This window comes from Carya illinoinensis, chromosome 5 (genome assembly GCF_018687715.1).
Source record: "Carya illinoinensis cultivar Pawnee chromosome 5, C.illinoinensisPawnee_v1, whole genome shotgun sequence".
NCBI classification, from domain to species: Eukaryota; Viridiplantae; Streptophyta; class Magnoliopsida; order Fagales; family Juglandaceae; genus Carya; species Carya illinoinensis.
In genome coordinates, this window is record NC_056756.1 from 19,730,428 (window position 1) to 19,752,012 (window position 21,585).

Genomic DNA, 21,585 nt, shown 5'->3' on the forward strand with positions numbered 1-21,585 from the left:
TATGGGGCATTTTCCTCCTTCTTTTGATTTTGCTTATATCTTATTAGCAGTTGACTATGTGTCAAAATGGGTGGAAGCAATTGGTACAACAACAAATGATGCAAAGGTAGTGCTCAAATTTCTGCACAAGAATATATTCATAAGATTTGGCACTCCACGAGCTATTATTAGTGATGAAGGGACTCACTTTTGCAACAAGTTGTTTGAAAATCTTCTTTTTAAATATGGTGTAAAGCACAAGATAGCACTTGCTTACCATCCTCAAACTAATGGCCAAGCTGAAATTTCAAATAGAGAAATCAAGACTATCCTTGAAAAGACGGTCAAAACCAATAGAAAGGATTGGGCGAAGAAGCTTGATGATGCTTTGTAGGCATACCGTACAGCCTTTAAAACACCTATCGGGATGTCTCCATACCGATTAGTATTTGGAAAGGCATGTCATCTTCCTGTAGAGTTGGAGCATAGAGCTTATTGGCCTGTAAAAAAGTTTAACTTTGATTTGAAGGCAGTAGGTGAAAAGCGACTTCTTCAATTGAATGAGATGGAAGAGTTCCGGAATGATGCATATGAAAATGCAAAGATCTATAAACAAAGGACGAAGAAGTGGCATAACAAACAGATTCTTAGGCGAGAGTTTGCTCCAGGACTACAAGTTTTACTCTTCAATTCACGACTCAAACTCTTTCCAGGAAAGTTGAAATCAAGATGGACAAGTCCTTATACAATTCATGAAGTTTTCTCTTTTGGAGCAGTAGATTTGAAGGACAAGACAGGGAATATTTTCAGAGTTAATGGTCAGAAATTGAAGCACTACTATAGAGAACAAATGGAGAGGAACTATGCATTTAATCCTCTTGGAGATCCTAATTGATGATGATTGAAAAGTCTGGCTGTAGACTTTAAAACAAGCGCTTATCGGAGGAAACCCATAGATCTTTCTTTCATTCTTTCATTTATTTTCTTATCTTTATTTATTTAGTTTTAATAAATTGGTTTTTGATGCAGGTTTATTTAGCATGAATAGAGAGCTGAAAAATTTTAAATCTCGGAAGATTCATCATGCAACCAGGGAAGTTCCTTTTATTTCTTCAATCCTTTTTACTTTTGCATTACAATGAGGACATTGTTTAGTTTAAGTTTGGGGGTGTAAACTCCTATAGTCATTTGATCCTCTTGTTTTCTAAGTCTTGGGTTGTTGATAGGTTGTTTGATTCTCTTACCAAGCATACATTGGAGTAAGATTGAATTCTCTATGACTCTAAAACTTGTGATTGAAGATGGTTTTGAGAAAAATTTTCAAAAATTTCTTTTATGTCAAGTGGAGTTTTGTGGGTATTTTGGTTTAAATATTTGACCTTGAACATAATTGAGCTCATAGTCATTTTTCTCTTATTCCATTTTGTTTATGAAGAGAAGAAGTTGAATTAATTGAAAGAGAGAAGTTCGATTTTGCTTTGCTCTAGAATCCGTTGATGGGTCCTTGAGACGAAATCCTAGTTGAGACCAAATATTAGAGAAATGATCTAGACATTTTTTTGGCATAACCAAAAAGCTTTCCCAGCCATCCTAAATATCATGCCATCAGTACATGGTGTGTTTCCATAGTCAACCCCCTTGAGCCTTCATAAGCCTTTATTTATTTTTTGAACTACATAAACCATGCCCGCTCTAGGCCTGAAAAACAATGAATCTACCTTTGATAGTTTGAGAAAATACTTTGGTGGAGAGTACATTTAAAAAAGAAAATTGGTTTCATGATGAACCGTATTATGTTTGCTCTGTTTGATCAAAGAAGAAGAAGAAGAAAAAAGGAAGGGACTAAAAAAAAAAGAAAAGAAAAAGAAGTCGCTAAGCGGAGTGTGAATTACCTTAGATTTTGTAAAGGAAATTGTTGGTATTGCATCAGTGATTACAACAATAATAATGCCACAAGTATGAGCATATTGCCAAGAAAGAGCTATGATTTGAATTATGTGGGTATCTCTTTTAGTGTTCTCTTCACTAAGTATTTTTCCAGTTTGCTTTGATTTTCTATATCCAGTTCTTTCTTAACCCTCACCCTGTGGCCTATCGTTACAACCTTATTAAAGACCTTTTGATCTTTGATTTTGGTGTTGACTACATTAGTGGAGAGGATTTCTAAAAATTGGACTTATGGGGTTAAGTTTTAAGAGAATTCTTCTGATTTTGGTTGTTCTACTTTTATCTGAGTTTGCAGGTGGTTTGAGGTTAAATTGACTATAGCACACACACACACTCAAGGTCTTAGCTTTAGGTTGAAGTAAACGCCTAACTCTTGCTTGACAAATTGCAAAATTTTTGATTGATTTTCTTGCTATCTATGATGTTAAAAGAGTAAGATACTAGTGATGAAATCTAAATTCATAGAAGCTTGGTGAGTGATGATACTTCTCTTTGGGGTCGAGTTGATATTGCCTAAACTATCATTTACTTTTCTTTTTATTTGAGGACAAACAAAGTTGTAAGTTTGGGGGTATTTGATGACTTGCAAAATTTCATATTGCAGATTTTACAAGATCGCTCGAGCGGAGTTTTTTGGCCGCTCGAGCGAATTCAGGCAGATTCAAACGCTCGACTTCCGCTCGATAGTGAGCTCGAGCGGGTTACATGAAAACAAAGATCGCTCGAGCGGAGGCTTTTGTCCGCTCGAGCGAAATCAGGCAGAGTCGAACGCTCGACGTGCTCTCGATTGGACGCTTGAGCTAAATCAGGGAAAGTCGAACGCTCGATGAGCGCTTGACACCCCGCTCGAGCGAACATCATAATTTGACAGATTTAGGGTTTTTCGCCGTCCCACCATATAAAAGGAATTTTTCACTCTATGGCCGTGGGTGTGGACTGAAGAACACTTTTTGGGACAGAAAAACACAGCTAGAAGGATTCAATTCATCTGTTTTGGAGAGGGAATTCCATATATTGCACGTACGTTGGAATCATACATGAGCACAGACGGGAGAAAAGCATTGAATCATTTCCTTGAGTTTTTTTGAAGATGAGTTGCGGCTGCGAGAAGTATTTTTCAGCATTTATTTTCTTCCAATATTCTCAAAACAATTATGGTGAATTCGTTTATGTTGAATTCCATTTCTAGCATGAGCTCAATTCTATTTATTCTAGGAAAACGATGTAACCTATTTCCAAACTATGCTTGATTGTCTATTATAATTTAAGGCAATTCTCTCTTTGTTTATCTGATTTATTCTGAATTTATTGCTTCTAATTAACTGACCATTGATTAGATGATAATTAATCTTGTGATTTGCTATCGAAAGAGGGAATCATAGGGAAAGAGGGAATCATAGGGTAGATCTTGAATATTTCAGCATAGGTAAGTATAGAGATCGAAAATCTTGTATGAACCTATGTAGTAATTAAATCATTGGTCTTATTAATTTGCATATTCTTGCTTTATTAATTTGCATATTCTTGTGTGAATTGATGAACAAGAATAATTTCCAATTGACTATCGAAAGGGGCTGTTGGATGGATTAGAGATTTGCTAATGAACAAAAAGAATTAAATTAAATTAGCTGGATGAGAAAAGCATAGTGAGGAATTAGGTGAAATCAATTTCCTAGAAGTTTTCTTTCCCATTAATTTGATCTTCGAACGTCAGTTTTATTTCATTTGCGTATTACTCTTTGAGTTGATCTTAGTTTAATTGGCAACAACAAAAATCTTAGTGATTCCTCTAGATAAAATCGAGATTAGTATAATTTTGGTATTTGGCAATAGTAAGGTACCAATCCCTGAGGACGATTCTCTTCTTATCACTTTATTATAAAACTATGATACTGTGCATTTGCAGTTTTGCACCGATCAAGTTTTTGGCGCTGTTGCCAGATTGAAACCAGATTGAACCGGTGGGTTTAGTTCGATACTAGCTTTGGTTCGGTCTGGTTCCAATTTTCTTTTTCTAATATAGGATTGGTGGGTGAGCTTCTTAATTTTTTTTTTTTGATGCAAATATGCTTCATTGCATTCCTTCAGTAAACGAAGTTACAACTATGACTTATCAATAGAGGAAAACCAGACTATAAGTCAACTAAGGCATCTACATAGGAGCTTCCCTGCACACAAAGTGACGTATATTGTCTTAACTTCTAAATCTCTTAAAAGAAAGAGTAAAAGCTTTGTATGACCAGAACGGGATGGCCCCCTCCAACCTCTAGGGGGGCAGAATATGGGAAACAACTACTATAAGCAAAAAGTCCAATAGCATATTTCTACACTATAAATAAATAAATAGACAAACCCACAAAACAAAACACACGACAAAACAACTCAACCATGAGCACAGCATGAGCTCCGACGACACACCCACCGCAAGCAATCAGCATCATGAGCCCAGACGGCACAAGCACCTAGCTTACGTACGGACCACATCAACCTCCACAACAAAGGCCGGCTGTACGATAACATTGCCCGCCGCTCTCAACAAGCTCTTTGCCTCAGATTGCGATTGATCAATAGGAAACGAACATAACAAAAAAGCAAAGCAACGGCGGAAGAGGCCTTATAAGACACAAACACCTGCGACATAGTGTAGCCATGCAAGACACAAAAAAACCAAACTCCAAAAATGGAGGTACAAAATGACACAAAAAATGACGGCAGAAGCCGTGCAAAACACAAAAATCGAGCGTCAAAAAATGGAAGGATAGAACACAAAAACAGCCAGCAAACAGAGGCCGATCAAGACACATACTACTCTAGAAGGAAAGCCACCATTCGAAAACTGAAGTTCCGAAGTCTGAGGACCTAAAAAAGCCGAGAACAGCGTTTGCAGGTGGCCCCTTCGTGGCGAGTGACAGCCACACACTATAGAAAGATGAGGCTTTGTCCCACGCGTGCGGGCTACGCACCACTTCGTTTGGCACCACGTTCGGTGGGCATGTAGATCTACAGCTGACCAACAACCAGGATGGGCGTGTGTTGACGGTCGGTGGCTGGACAGTCTTGAGTGGCATTCCACCCTATTGGCCTGAAAAACCAAATAAAAAGAAAAAACTAACAGAGAAAGGGAGGGGGAAGGGAGGGGGAAGGGAGGGGAGGGGGAGCCGAAGCTCCCACCCCCTCGTCGCGTGGCTCTGGTGTTGGGAAAGATTAGAGAGAAGAGAGCGGGTTTATAGACGGACTGATTAGCAGAATTGGTTATTGTTAAACCATGGGTCACGGGAATGGTGAGCTTCTTAATTAAGTCTTCTGTACTTTTCACTTTGTTTTGGTTTTGTGGGTGACAAAAAAAAAAAATCGGTGGATTGGTAAACCAGATCAAACCGGTGGGTTTGGTCCAGTACTAGGTTTAGTTCAATCTGGTTCCTGTTTTCTTTTTTCTAATACTAGACCGAACTGGAGTCTGTTCATATATATATATATATATATTAATTTTTTATATTGTATAAAATATTTTTTATGTGATTTTTTATACTGTATATAATTTTCATATAATATATAATTAAATATAAAATACTTTTGTATTATATGATAAATTACTAATTAATGTAATATTAAATTTTGAAATCCTATTTCACTATATACTATAATATACTATAATATATTACTATATTATATATTATAATATATCACTATATTATATATTATAATATATCACTGTTAACATAGTGTTTTGTATACTTTTAGGTCGAGCCCTCAACAACTCGGGTCTTCAATCTTGGACCTTCGAATATAAAAAAAACACCACAAGACGGTGGCCTTGGTTTGGTTGGGAAGTCTCCAATGCCAAAGTTAGTATCACCTTTAGGGAAGTGTGTAAGTGAGTAGAAAGAGTTCAGAGAGTCTAACCCTGGGAGTTGTTTTTATACCTAGTTCTTCGGATTATGCCCCCATGCTTTGCGGTAGGGGAGGTTTTCTCCCCGTAGTTCCCTCCGTCATGCTTATTTAATGCGGCGTGACTTTTTGGAGGTGCATTTATGGTGTGGCCCTTTGGGAGTGCATTTAATGCTGTGTGGCACTCTGCCTTATTCTGCCAAGGGATGCACATCATCTAGTTCTTCAGTCTTCTCCCGCTAGAAGATCAAGGGCTTTCCACAATTTTCTTGTCCACTTAAGGCTATCTAGGACTTAGTTCCTTTGAGGTGGTGTGCTCCACTCTCCTTTGAACCAAGGTGGTCTTCTCGCGCTTCCTAGGTAGTAACCGTCTCCTTCTAGGGGCCAGGAACCCTTTAACTGGGCCGATGGATCGCTCGATTAGCCTGAACCTCCTACAATATTGGGCTCAGGCTCTAGGCCTTGGGCCCCAGGAAAAACTCCCTAATAGTTACATCACCAATTCTCATTGGGCTAGTCTGATGGAAATTTCTTCTTCCCCTGTCATTCACGGTTATTGTCGTTTGGTACCCTTCCTGCCTAAGTGGGGTGACACTTTTCCCTCTTGGTCCCTCCACATGTCAGGCCCATAGATTCCCTTCGGCATTAATGACTGTTAGGTGGTTTCTTCAGCTTTGTGTAGTGTGTTCGTAGTATTTGAACTGCTCTACTTCCCACATTCAGTTCGTGGGAGTTCGAAGGCCAACTACTACTCCTCTATATAAGCTCCATCTCACCTTTATCGCTTTCTATTATTTCATTTGCCCTCCCCTTGCATTTTTGTTCTTCCCTTTATCTCTCTCTTCGCTCTTACCCCTGATGGCTGCCAAGAAGTCTGATGAGCCCACAGTTTCTAATGGGCAAGATCTGCCCGAGGCTCGTGCTCTAGAGTCTGGCTATGCTGGTCGTCATTTGCACTCAAAGGCTTCCCGCGACTTTTTGTTGTTGCTGATTTCCACCTCCCGCATTCCTAACACAGTGTTATTTGAGATTCTTGGGCGCAGGTTGTGCACCTTTAAGCAACCCCACCACCTCCAAGCTTGCCAGCAAAGTGTTTTCCTTTTTTTAGATGTACGCATCTGTTGTCTTCTTTGTAAGGTCCCTTTTAAAGACGTTGTAATCTTCTTCTTTGTAAAGAATTCGATCATCAATGAATAAGCATTCTCTTTAGTCTTGTTCGTATACATTCAATTTACTAATTTTCTTCCATTATTACCCACTTGTGCTTCGTGCATATGCTCTGCGCATTCTGAGGGTGCTTGAGCATTGGGCAAAACATGGCACTGGCGGTGCCACGAGCTTGACCCCCTATTTGCTTTTTTAGGTAGGTGACTCTCCACGTTGCGGGGAGAGGCAGGGATGCCTTAAGTCACCCCGCCCTTTCAGTTTCCTCGTTAAGCGAGATGTCCTGTTGTCCACATGAGTGCAGGTGGACTACCGATTGGCTTATCAGCCATATTGTGCATGCGGAAGTTGGTCTCAACCTTGTAGGGTGCGAGCGCGTAGCTCGACTTTGCAGGATATGTACTCGTTTGCCCGAGGTGGCGTGGGAGTCAGGTGATTTGTCTGCCTAGTTGCCCACATAGGAGGTCGGCCGGCCCCTGACCTTTTCTGAAGGTCAAGCATTAGGTTAAGGCTAAACTCGCCTTGTTAACCCTCGCACTTGGCTGAGAGGGGCCAAGTGGATGTCAAGGCCGGGCTCACCCTGATCCTTTGGTGGAGGTCAAGCAGCACGTTAAGGCTAAATTTGTCTCGTTGACCCTCAAACTTGTCTCGTTGACTGTCGCGGGGAGTTTGTCTGTTCGGACAATTTGGGACTAGAACCACTCCCGCTTGTTTACACCATAGGAAAGGTAAAGGAAGGTCAGGCTGGCACTGTACCCGCTCTTCATCATGGCGAAGGTTGGGGTAAGTCGCTCCCCTCCATAAGGGAGGTCAGGCTGGCATGAAGGCCAGTCCCACCTGTTGACTCTCATGGGGAGGTAGTCTATTCAAGTAGTCCCTGATTGGATCCACTCCCACTTGTCAATGTCTACAAGAAAGGTAAGTTGTTGGGTAGTTAAGGACTGGCTCGCACTTCACAACAGGAGGGATCAAGCAGCCATAGGCATTACACCATTCATTCTAGTATCCCACAGGAAAGGTAAATGTCAGAGGGCTGAGGAGCTGTCTGCTCTTTACCTTGATGGGGACGGGGTAAGTAGTTCAGAGGCTAAAGGGTCGGGCCCACTCTCTTCCTTTAGGGCTAGTCCCACTTGTTGACCCTCAGGGGTAGGTAGTCAGTTTGTGCAGTTTGGGATTGGGCCTACTCTCACCCGTTGACATCACAAGGAAGGTAAGTAAGGACCAAGTTGGTGCTGTGCCCACTTTTTGTCCCAGTGGAGGGCTAGTTAAGTTGTTTAGGCAGTTGTGGGGCTACACCTGCTCTCCTCTATGAGAGGTAGTCCAGCATGTTGACCCTCGTGGGGAGGTAGGTTCTTCGGGCAGTCTGAAACTAGACTTGCTCCCTCTTGTTGATGCTCACGAGGAAGGTAAGTTGTTGGGAAGCTGAAAGTTGGTCTACACTCCTCCATGGGGAGGATAGAGTAGCACTTAGGCATGATCTATCCCCTTGGTGCCTTGCGGAAAGGTAGGTTGTCAATAGAGATTCCGTTAGCCAAGATGCACCTCGGTAGAGATTTATGGTGAAGGGGATTTACACATTAGTGGAGATGCCACTTATACACATCCAATTCCTGAAATATTCATAGGTTCGATTAATAGAGTTTATGCAACAAACTGTAAAATAAGCTACAAATTTACAAATCACAAAACCTCTATCGACAGAACATCCTTAGGTGCTCGGTGTTCCATGGATGTTGCAACTCGTTCCCTTGGGAGTCTCAAAGCCAATAGACGCCTGAATGGTTGTTGGTGACAACTAGGTATGGGCCTTCCCACTGAGGTCCCAGATTTTCTTTATCTCAGGTAGTGGTACCTTTGCTTTAGCATGAGGTCCCTGACCTTGAAAGATCTCGGGCATACCCTTCGGTTGAAAAAATGCTCCAACCTTTTCTTGTAGGTAGCCATTGTCACTTCTGCTTCGTCCCTGATCCCCTCTAATAGGTCAAGCTATTCCTTAAGCCTTTTTTCATTGGAGCTTTGTTGGAAGTGTTGTATCCTGTAGGTGGGGATGTCAACTTCAATCGGCGGCATGACTTCATGATCGTATGTGAGGGTGAATGAGGTTTCCCCTATCAACATCCTTACTGTAACCCGATACACCTATATAATAATGGGGAGTTCCTTCGCCAAAGCTCCTTTCTAGTCACTGAGCTTATTCTTTAGTATTCTTAATAGCGTTTTGTTGGTCGCCTCCACCTATATGTTGGATTGGGGTGTCTGGGAGAGGAGTACCGAAACCTAATTCCCAAGTCCCCACCAATCTCGATAGTAATTGGAGTCAAACCGCCTCCTATTTTTTGAGATGATGTTATGGGAGATGCCAAACTTGCAAACCACATTCTTCCATAAGAAACGGGTGATATTACTCGCCATTATTATTGCCAGTGCCTTAACCTCCACCCACTTGGGGAAGTAGTCCATCGCAACCACCATGAATGTCACCCCCTATTTGGCTGGGGGGAGGGAACCCACTAGGTTGACCCCCCACTGGGCGAAGGGCCAAGGTGAGGTGAGCGACGTCAGCTCTTTTGGTGGGTGATGGGGCACCCTATAGTACTTTTGGCATTTCTTGCACCTCCACACGTATTCCTCAACATCTTTAAGGGTGCACGGCCAGTAGTACCTCGCCTGCCTATACCTGCTAGCACCCTTCCTAGAGTGGTCGCCATAGATTCCCTCGTGTATATTTGCTAACACACATGTTAGGCCAGCTCGGAAGAGATGCACCTTAGGAGGGGTGTGTTGTATCCTTTCTGATATAGGATACCATTAACTATGTTGTTCCGTGCTGCCTTTTTCATGACTTTCCTGGCTCCCCATCTATCCTTGAGTACTTCGTTGGAGTCCAAATATCTTATGATGTCCATAGCCAGTTTTGGTGCTCCCAGCTTGATATCCATCATCTTGATCTTTATGACAGGTACCTCAACGATCTTGAAAACTGTTGATTCTGGAAGTGGGGCACTCTCTTGCCTGGATGTCGTTTTCATCATCTTGTCTACCTTGTGGTTCTCGACTCTCGAGATTTGCTATATATGAAAATACTTGAAGCAAGTACATTTGGCCTCAATTAGCATTAGGTACTATTTTAGCTTCTAGTTTTTGCTATGAACGAATTCCCTTCGCACCTAACTAACCACCACCTGGGAGCTGGTCCAAATTTCACCTCCTCAGCACCTAGAGACTTGGCCCAACATGAGGCCGAAGAACAGTTCTTAGTATTTTGCCTCGTTGTTCGTAGTTTTGAATGCTAACTTAACAGCGTAGTTGTGCTCCTCGCTGTTATCCATAATGATATGCACTCCCACTTTCCCTCCAACCCGACGAGATGAGTCTTTGACAAAGACTTGTCAAGGTTTCATGGGTTGTGCATGGGTAGCTTCCTCGGGGAAGCCCATGAACTTCGCTATGAAATCTGCCAACACCTATCCCTTGATAGAGGTGCATAGGGAGTACTCAATGTCGAACTCACTTAGTTCCATAGCCCAGTTCGAGAGGTGGCCTGAGGCATTCGATCATTGTAGAATCTTCTTCAAGAGGGTCTTAGTGAGGACTTTGACCAGATGCGCTTGGAAATAGGGGCAGACCTTCTGAGTGGTTACTACCAAGGCGATGGCGAAGTATTCTATGCAGGCGGTACTTGGCTTTCACCCATCTATAGGCTCTACTGGTGTAGTACACTAGCCATTGGACCCTGTCGTTGTCTTGTAACAGGGCCGAGTAGGCTGCCTACCAGGAGATAGATAGGTACAAGATCAGGACCTCCCTGCATTTGGGTTGGTTGAGCAACGGGGGGTTGATGAGGTATTTTCTGAGGGCGTTGAACGCTTCATCACATTCCTCGTTCTAGCTTTGGGCCTTCTACAATACTTTGAAGAATGGAAGGCATTTGTTGGTAGACCTTGATACAAAGTGCTTGAGGGCCGCCACCCGACCTACATGCTTCTGGACATCGTTTACACTTTGAGGGGTAGGCATATCTAGGATAGCTTCCACCTTCTCTAGGTTGGCTTCGATTCCTCGCTTTGACACCATGAAGCCTAGGAACTTCCCGAGGCCAACGCCAAATGCACACTTTGCCTAGTTCAGTTTCATATGGTACTGCCTCAGCATTGTGTAGGCTCTCGAAGATCGTCTAGGTGCTACTCAGGGTTTCCACTTTTGACCAGCAGGTTATTCATGTAGACCTTTATATTAATCCTAATTTTGTCCTTGAACATGTTGTTGACCAACCACTGGTAGATGGCCCCCTGCGTTCTTCAACTCGAAAGGCATGGCTAGGTAGTAGTACAACCCTTAGTCCGTGATGAACGATGTATTCTCCTCGTCATTCGGGTTCATGCAGATCTGGTTGTACTCGGAGTAGGTGTCCATAAAGCTGAACATGTGGTGACCTATTGTTGAGTCGACGATCAAGTCGATGTGAGGAAGTGGAAAGCTGTCTTTCAGGCATGCCTTGTTCAGATCCGTGAAGTCCATGCACATCCTCCACTTACCGCTTGGCTTCTTTACTAGCACCACATTGGACAACCAGTTTGGGTAATGGGCTTCCCTTATGAATCCTACTGTGAGCAATTGATCGACCTCTGTGGCAATGGCGGCACTCTTTTCTGTGCTGAAGCTTCTGCTTCTCTACCTTACCCCCTTAGCTTTGGGGGTCCACACTCAGGTGGTGTTGCATGATTTCTAGGTCGATTCCTAGGATAATCTCATGACTCCAGGCAAAGACGTCACAATGCTCTGTGAGAAGTTGCTACATAGTGGCCTTCATCTTGAGGTTATTCTAGTGTTGAGCCTGGCGATGGCTTTTGGGCAGCTTGGACCCAGCAAGACCAGTTCTAGCGGCTCATTTGGCTCCATCTTCCTAACTACATATTCATCCTGGACCTCACCCTCTACTGGAGTGCGCACAAGGGCGGGTGGGAAGACGCCTTGCGTGTGCTCCCTTTCCTTTCCTCCTTGTTGCATTATTTCCACAGTCCTTGTTCCATGCTTACCAACACCGTTGTTCCGTCTTGCTCCCGTGCTATCTAAGAACAGGTTCCCATAGGCATATGAAGGACATGTAAAGTTTATCGAGATCTCACAGATGGCACCACTATTAATGTTGTGTTTTGTACTCCTTTGGGTTAGGCCTTTAGCAGGTTAGGTCTTTAGTCTTGGGCCTGCGGATGCAAAGAAAACACTGCGAGATGGTGGCTGTGGTGTAGCCAGGAAGTCTCCGATGCTAAAGGCATTATCACATTTAGAGAAGTGTGTAAGTGAATAGAGAGATTTTAAAGAGTCTTTACCCTTATCCCGATACCTGGGAGTTATTTTTATACCTAGTCTCTGAGATTAGGGACCCATGCTTTGTGGTAGGGAAGGTGTTCTCCCCATAGTTCATTCTACCATGCTTATTTAATGTGTCATGGCTCTTTAGGAGGTGCATTTAATCTAGTTTGGCCCTCTGGGGGTGCATTCAATGTGGTGTGACTCTTTGCCTTGTTCTGCCAGGGGTTGCACGCCTTCTGGTTCTTCCTTCTTCTCCCGCTAAAAGATTGAGGGCTTCTTGCGATTTGCACTCTCCTGTCCACTCAAGCCTATCTAGGACTTAGTTCCTTTGAGGTCGCATACTCCACCCTCCTTTGCTCCAGGGTGGTCTTCCCTCACTTCCTAAGTGGTAATTGCCTTTTGCTAGGGGCCAGAACCCCTTAACTGGGCCGATGGATCACTCAGTTGGCCTGGGCCTCCCATGATATTGGGCTCAAGCTCTGGGCCCTAGGAAAGACCCCCTAACAATCACTATAGTTTATAATGCAATTATAGTATATATTATAATATATACTGCAATATATTATTACTACATTATTATATACTATAATATAATATATTATATATACTATTTAATATATCGAAAAAAGGATTGAAACCAGTAAAACCGGAAATACCGATTTAGGGGTGTAATTTGCAGTATTGGTTCATCAAATCTTAAAACTAGTAAATACCGATTCATTTATAAAATATCTAAAACCGGATCAGTTACACCTCTAGTTTTGTCTTGTTTCTATTTCCTTTCATTCTTCTATTTAAAAATGCCTATTGGCTGGTAAGCCTTACTTGAAAAAGAAATGGGCTTTTCTAGGTTTGAAAAACTGGACTTGAGAGTTAAAAGCAGTCGCGCCAGGTGCATTGGCACCATTGCATCAATCACAGGGGCTTTGATTGTCACTCTATACAAAGGCCTACGTATTACAGTTGCCTCATTACCCATAAGAGTAGAGATCGGCCAACAGATTTCAACGATACAATCAAACGGGCTCCTTGAGGCCTTTCTCCTGGCGTTTGAAAGCTTCTTACATGCATCTAAATTCAATATACAGGTAACAAAAAGTACATGGAAAATTCTTCATTCCAGTTATTGATCATTCCTTGACTTTGAATAGCATTACCTATCTCCGAATATGAACCTGTTTTGTTGTTTTTGGCTTAAGACATGGATTATTAGGGAGTACCCTTAAGGGCTGATTGTGGCACTCATTCGCTGTATCTTTGTGGCCATCGTATCTGCCATCATCTCATTGACTGCAGAGAAGACCCAAATGCTTGGAAATTAAGCCTCAATATGGAGTTGATCGCTATAGGATACTCGGTATGCAAACCCATTTGAACTGATCACTTTTCTTTCCCTTCCCAATTAGAATTATTTAATATGGTAGCTAATTAATTACCACACGACTCAATCTCCAAGCACTGTTTGCAATGACAATCCGATGAAGTGTTTTTCTATGGGCATTTCATGAGAAAGGACCTGTGTATGTAGCCATGTTTAATCCCCTTGGTAAATTCATTGCGGTTGTCATGGGGGTTACTTTTCTTGGGGATCCCTTTATCTTGGAAGGTATGCTAGCTCCTCTGTATCTCAATAATATGGCCAGATTCTCTAATTTTACTTAATTGTCAGCATATATGGAGTGAAATGCTCTTTTGTTATGTTGCTATTGTGATCACGATGGAGCTAGTAGTATTCATGCACTACAGATTAATTCTTTCATTTTCTTCTCCTTTTTTTTTTTTTTCAATAAAGGGAATTAACACTCATGGTGGCCAACTACTTTATGCTAATGTACATGCAGTGTGATTTGAGCGGCAATAATAGTTCCTGGGTTTTATGCTGTGATATGGGGGCAAACTCATCAAGAGAAAAAACCGGATGAAGATCATCCAATTAGTAGCATTGAGTCATCCTCACCTAGAGTTCCTCTTTTGCAGAATAAAAGCACTGGAAGTATAGTTTTCTTTCAAAAATATGATCGAAGCTAGCTCATTTAAAGCCTTCCTGTATTTGTTCCTGAAAATTTAAATTGTTATGTGCAGGAACAACTAAAATTATTAAATGTAAATATTTTATGTAACTAAGTCAGCATACCTCGAGACATTATAAAATAAATAAAACCTTTAATTAAAAATATTAGCATTTTGTTTTCCAAATTTTGATATACACAAAGTTGAAAGATTACTAACTTTAAAAATATTCATTCGTAATCTTACTTTTATAATAAATAATTACTATTTTTATTTTGGTGATATATTATTTAGTTGCAACTTCAATAACGTACACAAATGGGGCAGTGACTTTGTAACACTAATTAGTCAGACGCCCGCTTTATATATGAGTTCTTGAATTCATTTTAGGAAAAGATAAAAGAAAAATATCCTGATTTTTGTGTGGTAACTACAATTGGATTGGCAGTCGAAAGGGGAAGTAAAAATTCTTTTGAAAATTCAAAATTGAAGGGTCTTTTATGGATAAATGACCATTTAAATAATAGGAGGAGTGATGAATATTTCTCCTCTGAGCTTCTCTGAGAGAAGCTTGGGTGGTGGCCCTGTAATCTTGCCTACTCTTTGAGTGTGGGTAGGACTATTCATACAGGCCAGATAAAATCCGGCCCGTCTTGGAATCCGGATAACCAGATTTTCGATTACGGTTTTCGGCTTGGGTCAAATCCAGGCCGAAACCCGTATTTACAAAAACCGTATAACCTGGTCCGGACCCGGGTATGAAACTCGGGTTCCGTATTATAACCCGGTTAACCGAGTTTATATATAAAGTAAAAAGAAAAAAAACTTTGCCCGCGAATTCTTCTCACTCTCTCTCCCTCCCTCTCTGTTATCTCTGTGCCGAAAACACTCTCAATCTCTCTGAAACCCTAGCCTCGTCTTCATCCTCGTTCGTGCTGATATATGTAAGTAGATGCTTCTGTAATGCCACCGTCTTCATCCTAGATGCTTTTGTTGGTTGATTTATCTTGGTTTGGTCATTTCGTGTCAATAGTTTCTGCATCTATAGTTACCCATTCGAAAAAGTTAAATGGGTTTGTTTAGCTTAGACTGCCGCTAGCATTTTTGGTTTGTTTTCTTTCTTCTCAGTTTGTTGATTTTGGGTTTGTTTTAATAAGTTTTATATTGTTCTTTGGTTGAGAAGATTTGTTCAGTTTTTAATGAGACATCCATGACTATCTATAATATATTCATGCCCTAATGTATCTGTAGTATGATAGATTCTCGATCCATTTGCATATATTGTTCTACGTTTTGTTTTGTTTTGTTTTGGATCTTGTCGAATGGGGTTTTTCTTGCTGCTAGTTTATTTGGTTGCTCTGTAACGTAACCTTCAACTTTGATGTGTGATAGTTTTGTGTAGATCTGGTGAACTGGGTCTCTCTGCTTTTGTTTTGTCTTGTTTTGAATAACTCAAAATGTTTTTGTTGGTTTATCAGTAGTTATTTTAACTACATATCGAAATATTGCTGTATACTCAAACATGGAACCCTAAATTTTGATGGGTTCTAATTCTTGAAGGGAAGCAAGGAGGGTCATGCTTCTTAAAAAAGAACACACACAGAAACTAATTATAAAGAAGATAGATACTGTTGATGGAACTTTACATTTGCATTCTTCTCTCGTAAAATTTGAAACTGGCCTCATGGTATTTGCAGGATGCCTACAAATTATCTAAATCAATCAGTTCAAATTAGAATGTTTTAAATTTGTTAGTGAATTAATTTACCATTTATAGTTAATAAACAAATTTATAGCTTACCATATATATAAAAATTAAAATTGTTTAAACTACACTTGTTTTCGCCTAAGACCCAGGGACCAGGCCATGGGGCCCCCAATTAATGCTCTGACCCAACAAAAAAATCTTATATATATATATATTATATGTGTTATAATCTTGTTTAATTTGTATATTTCTCTTAGTTTTTGATATTTTTGGTCTTGTTCTTGTCCACAACTAATAATTGGCACTGGTTGATACTCTAATTAAATGGTCAGTATGCTTATAAATTGTCGAACAATTTTTAATAGATCTTTGTTAATATATCATCAATTTAGAATTTGGTATCATTTAAAGTCTTATGATAATACATTTTGTTAGGCAAAATGTTCCTTTGTTCTTAGTTGAAGATTGTGTAAAAGGGTTTAAGGCTGTTCCTCTGTTAGGCAAGTTGAAAAGGACCATGAATTAATGGGGTTGTGGGATAGAGTAGTTCTTTTAGGCAACTAATTATAAGGCAAGTACCAATTTGGACATACAAGCCAACCCCTTCACCAAAAAGGAAAAGATAATGACAATAATATTGTTATTTTAGCTCCTCAATTAGTGTTGTTTCATGCTTGCTAATAGTGAAACCCATATCAGATAATGATTCTTGGATGAATAAATAAACTGTATCAATTATTGACTTCAAAATACTTGTTGAATAAGGACTGAGATTTGTGATGGGACCCACGTGTTTTACCATTGGAATCGAAATAATGATGGGAAAAAAACAGAGACAGAGTCAGTAACATTTTACAATCGGTACTAGTAAGTATCAACTGTGCCCAACTTTTTCAGGAATTACTTCTGAATGTGGATATTTAGTTTTGACCTTAAGGTTTATGAGTAATATATGTATATGGTATATATAAACGTTCAAGAAAGAGCCGCTTAAAACCTTTTTATTCTTTGAATAGATTTTTTCTTTCCATGACCTGTGCTAATCTATTAGTTTCCCCAATTTAATAGGGTTTGTAGGATGTGTTGCTTTCAGATTTATGCCATTTTTATTCAATTTTATTTTTTGCAGGATCACTTTCAGGCCAATCACTTCGAAGTTGCTATTTGGTGTGGAAATCAAATCACTAATTTTGTAATTCATATATTGTAATTTAGTATTTCGTAATGTAATATATAAATAACAAATAATATATTATGTAGTGGATTGTATTTTAATGCACGCATACTTGCATATATGAATATTGGAATTTTTTTTTTTACATGCATTTTTATTGTGTGGAAAATTAAGTGAACTTAGATATAGGAGTTGATGATATTTTTCAACCTCTAAAGTGTATAATCAAATTTATTCTTTTATTTTTTATAAAAAAAAAAATCAAAGCTATATGTGAAAATATTGGATACATTTAGGCTTTTATATGGGGTTTAATTAAAAAAAAAAAAAAGACCCGGGTTCAATCCGGAACTGGAATTCGGGTTTGAAAAACTCGGATTCATACGAGTTATGGCCCGTTTCTAACCCGGGCTAACTCGGTCTGGGTTTCGACCCAGATTTGAAATCCGGGTTCTGGTTTGGGTCTACCCGGATTCCTGGGTCGGAACCCGGATGAACAGGCATAAGTATGGGAGAGAGAGGTGGTGGTGCCTGGAAGTTTGCTGGCGATGGAGGATCTGGAAGAAAGATTGGATCAATTAAAATTAACAGCTGATGAGAGTGGAGATAGAAATTGGATGGGAACAAATTGAGACAGTGTTGGCTGAGCGTGATAGCTGTTTGGTGGGGAAACTAAGTGCTGAATGTAGGGTGAACAAGGGAGTTATCAAAGCAACCTTGACAAAGATCTGGAGGTTGAATGGATCCTTCACCATCCATGAGATCCCTATGAATCTATTTGTAATTTCCTTTGCAACTTTGAGATACAAGGAGCAAGTTATAGCTAGAAAACCATGGTTTGACAATCATCTACTTGTACTATGATCCTTTGATGGGTTGACCCTTCCACATCGAATGAACTTTGATCATGAGTGCTTCTGGGTTAGATTGAATAATATCCTGTTGGCATGTATGATCCATGAAGTTGGACATCAAATTGGGGCGTCGATTGGTTCGGTAAAAGAGTTGGATGCTAGTAGTGATGGGATTGGATGGGGAAGCTATATGAGGGTGAGGATTGAAATTGACATTAGGAAGATTATTGCGAGGGGGCGAACTGCTAATCTGGAAGGGAGTAGATTATGGGTGCCTTTAACATATGAGAAGCTACTGAAATTATGCTTTAGATGTGGGAAAATTAGGCATATAGGTGCGGGATATGATGGTGTGGGAGATAAATTTTAGTATGGCAGTTGGTTACTTGCCTAGACTAGTGCTAGGAAGACTAGGATGGAGAACAAACAGTATCATGGGGGAGACCAGAGTGAGGATACTAAAAAGGTACAAAGTAGAGAAGGGTGGGGTGAGGAGAGGGTCTAAAAAGAAGTAACTCTAAAAAATCAGAGGGGAAAAACTAAAAATGGGGAGGATCAAATGAATTTGAGGGAGATGGAGGGAGTGAAAGTTATGGAGAAAATGATGGCTGGAGTGGAGGACCACATGCTCAATAAAAGGGGTCAATTGGGGGGGGGGGGGGGGGGGGGCATAAGAAAGGGCACTGTGAGTTAGGATCTATGTCTATGTAGATAGGCTGTAATGTTGAGGGGGAGCAACCTGATGTAGAACTAGATAGTGTAGTGCAGACAACCTCTATTGTGAAGAGTAGACTAGCTAGAGACAGGAGTGGGTGTAGAACTGATTCAGCAACCATCAAGTGTAGAGTTACTCCCTGTTGAGAATGTGGGAAAGGTTGGAAGGGGAAGATGGAAGAGAAAGGCATGTAATAATGGCAACAAGAGCCTGAGTGTTTTAGGTTTGGAGGGGAAGAGAAAACTGATAGATGAGGAGAAGGACTGTCATGGGGAGGGAGTGCTGAAGAAGAGTAAGCAGAGTGTTAGGGAGGTGGTGGTGGAGGCTATGCAATTGATGACGGAGGCTGGTAACCAGCCCAGCCAAATGTTATAAAAGTCTTTAGCTGTGACTACAGAGAGCTTGGAAATCCTAGAATAGTTCAAAGCCTTTATGAGATGGTGAGTATGATGGCATTAAGAAGAAAATGGGATGGGGGGCTATTTTGTTGTTGAAGCAAGAGGAAGGAAGGGTGGACTGGCCTTGTTGTGGAATAGTGAGATTATGGTGGAAATTGTAATCTACTCTTGCTTCCATATTAATTCAATGGTTGGTTGTGAGGTACGGGATCTATCATGGCAATTTACTAGCTTTTATGGCCATCCTGAAGCTGGTAGAAGAAATGATTCTTGGAAACTATTATCAATGTTAAACCCATCTGCTTAGAAGCTTTGGTGCATAATGAGGGACTTTAATGAAATAGCCTTCCAACAGAAGAAATGGGGTGGAGAACCTAGACCTAAACCTTAGATGATTGATTTTAGGCAGGCCTTGGATGGGAACAATCTGTTTGATGTAAGGTGGAAGGGGAACTTGTTTACATGGAGTAATATACATTCGGATAGTACTTTTACAAAAGAGAGGTTTGATAGGATTGTTTGTAACTGCTCTTGGTCTAAACCTTTTCAGGATGGGATTGTAGAAGTCTTGGGTGAAAGCCAATCTGATCATAAAGCTTTGTGTCTTGATCTAAACCCCAAGAAGATGAACAGAAGGAAAAAGAAGAGAATGTTCAAATTCGAGCAAAGTGGATTTTGGATGAGAAGGGAAGGCCGATGGTGGAGCAGGCTTGGGATAGAATGAATGACGTAACAAATTCCTTAAGAAAGGTGCAGTCCAAGCTAAATGTGTGTATGGATTTCTAGAGTAGATGGAGTTATTATAAAGAGAAGGATGTTGAGGCTATGCTACAAGAGAAAACTAATTTGTTAAATTAACAGATGGCTGCTTTTAGGTAGCTACAAGAAGAGGTGGGAAGATTACTTAAGCAAAAGGATATGAAATGGCGACAGAGGGCAAAAAGAAATTGGTATCAGTTGGGGGATAGGAATACTATGTTTTTTCACTCTTGTGCCAATCAAAGGAGAAGGAAGAATCAAATTTTTGAAATGGGTAATAAGGTGACAGTTCAGGATGGGATGGAGGGGGTTTTTCAAGAGTATTTCAATAATCTATTTAGGTCCTCAAATCCTACAAGAGTGGCTATTGAAATGAGCATCAAAGACATGGACCCAAGGGTGAATAGTCAGATGAATGAATAAGGTTTTTGGCAAAGCTTAAGTGGAAGAAGCTTTAAAACAAATAGCCCCTCTGAAGTCCCTTGGACTCGTTGGGTATGGTGCATGTTTCTACAAAGCCTATTGGAGTGTGGTGGGGGAGGAAGTGTCTAGTGTTATTTTGAACTATCTAAATGGATATGGAAATTTGGAAGGCAGTGTCAACAACACATTGATTGGTCTAATTCCCAAGGTGACTAATCCTACTCATGCTAGTGAATTTAGACCCATTAGTCTCTACAATGTGGTGTATAAAACGGTGTCAAATGTCTTAGCTAATAGACTAAAGAAAATCTTACCAATCACTGTGTCCCACAACCAAAGTGCTTTTATCTTGGGGAGGTTGATCTCAGTTAATATAATGGTTGCTTATGAAGCACTCCACACTATGAAAACTAGACAAAAGGGTAGGGTGGAGAGCATGGACCTGAAATTAGACATGTCTAAGGCTTATGACAGAATAGAATGGGACTATCTAAAGGCAATGATAAGGAGGATGGGTTTTTGGGAGATGGATTTCTTTGGTTTTGAAGTGTGTTACTACGGTTACTTATTATGTTCTTGTTAATGGTGAACCTGGTGGTGTTATACAACCAACAAGGGGGCTAAGACAAGGAAATCCCATTTCCCCTTACCTTTTTATTTTTATTTTTGTAGAAGGGTCGTCTTCTCTTATTAATGCAACTGAGAGAAGAGGTGTAATAAAAGGGGTTGCAGTGTCAAGAGGTGGAATAAGGATTAGTCATCTCCTTTTTGTAGGTGACTGTCTCATTTTTGGTAGAGCTAAGATGAATGAGTGGCAGAAAATTCAAGGGCTCTTAAAGGTATATGAAGAGGCCACAGGCCAATGTCTTAATCTACAAAAGACTACCTTTTTTTCCAATTCTAAAATTGAAATGCAGACTAGGCAATAGATAAGAGATATGGCTGGGATGTCTGTGTCTGGATTCTATGAGAAATACCATGGCTTACCTACTATGGTGGGTAGGTCAAGATATAACACTTTTAGAAACCTAAAAGGGTGAGTATGGACCAAGATCAGCAGTCAAAAAAACACTTTCTTGTCTCAAGCTGGGAAAGTGGTGCTACTTAAAGTGGTTGTACATACTGTTCCCACCTTTGCAATGAGTGTATTAAGGTTGCCCAAGAGACTGTGCAAAGAAATAAATTCCCTTAGGGCTCATTTCTGGTGGGGTCATAAACATGAGGAAAATAAGATCCAATGGAGAAGTTGAAAA

General features: G+C 40.5%; 1 pseudogene; it reads left to right on the forward strand.

Moving 5' to 3' along the window:
• The window catches only part of LOC122310172, a 26,976-nt pseudogene extending 7,102 nt beyond the window's left edge, over nt 1–19,874 (forward strand).
• Nucleotides 19,875–21,585: the final 1,711 nt, after the last annotated feature.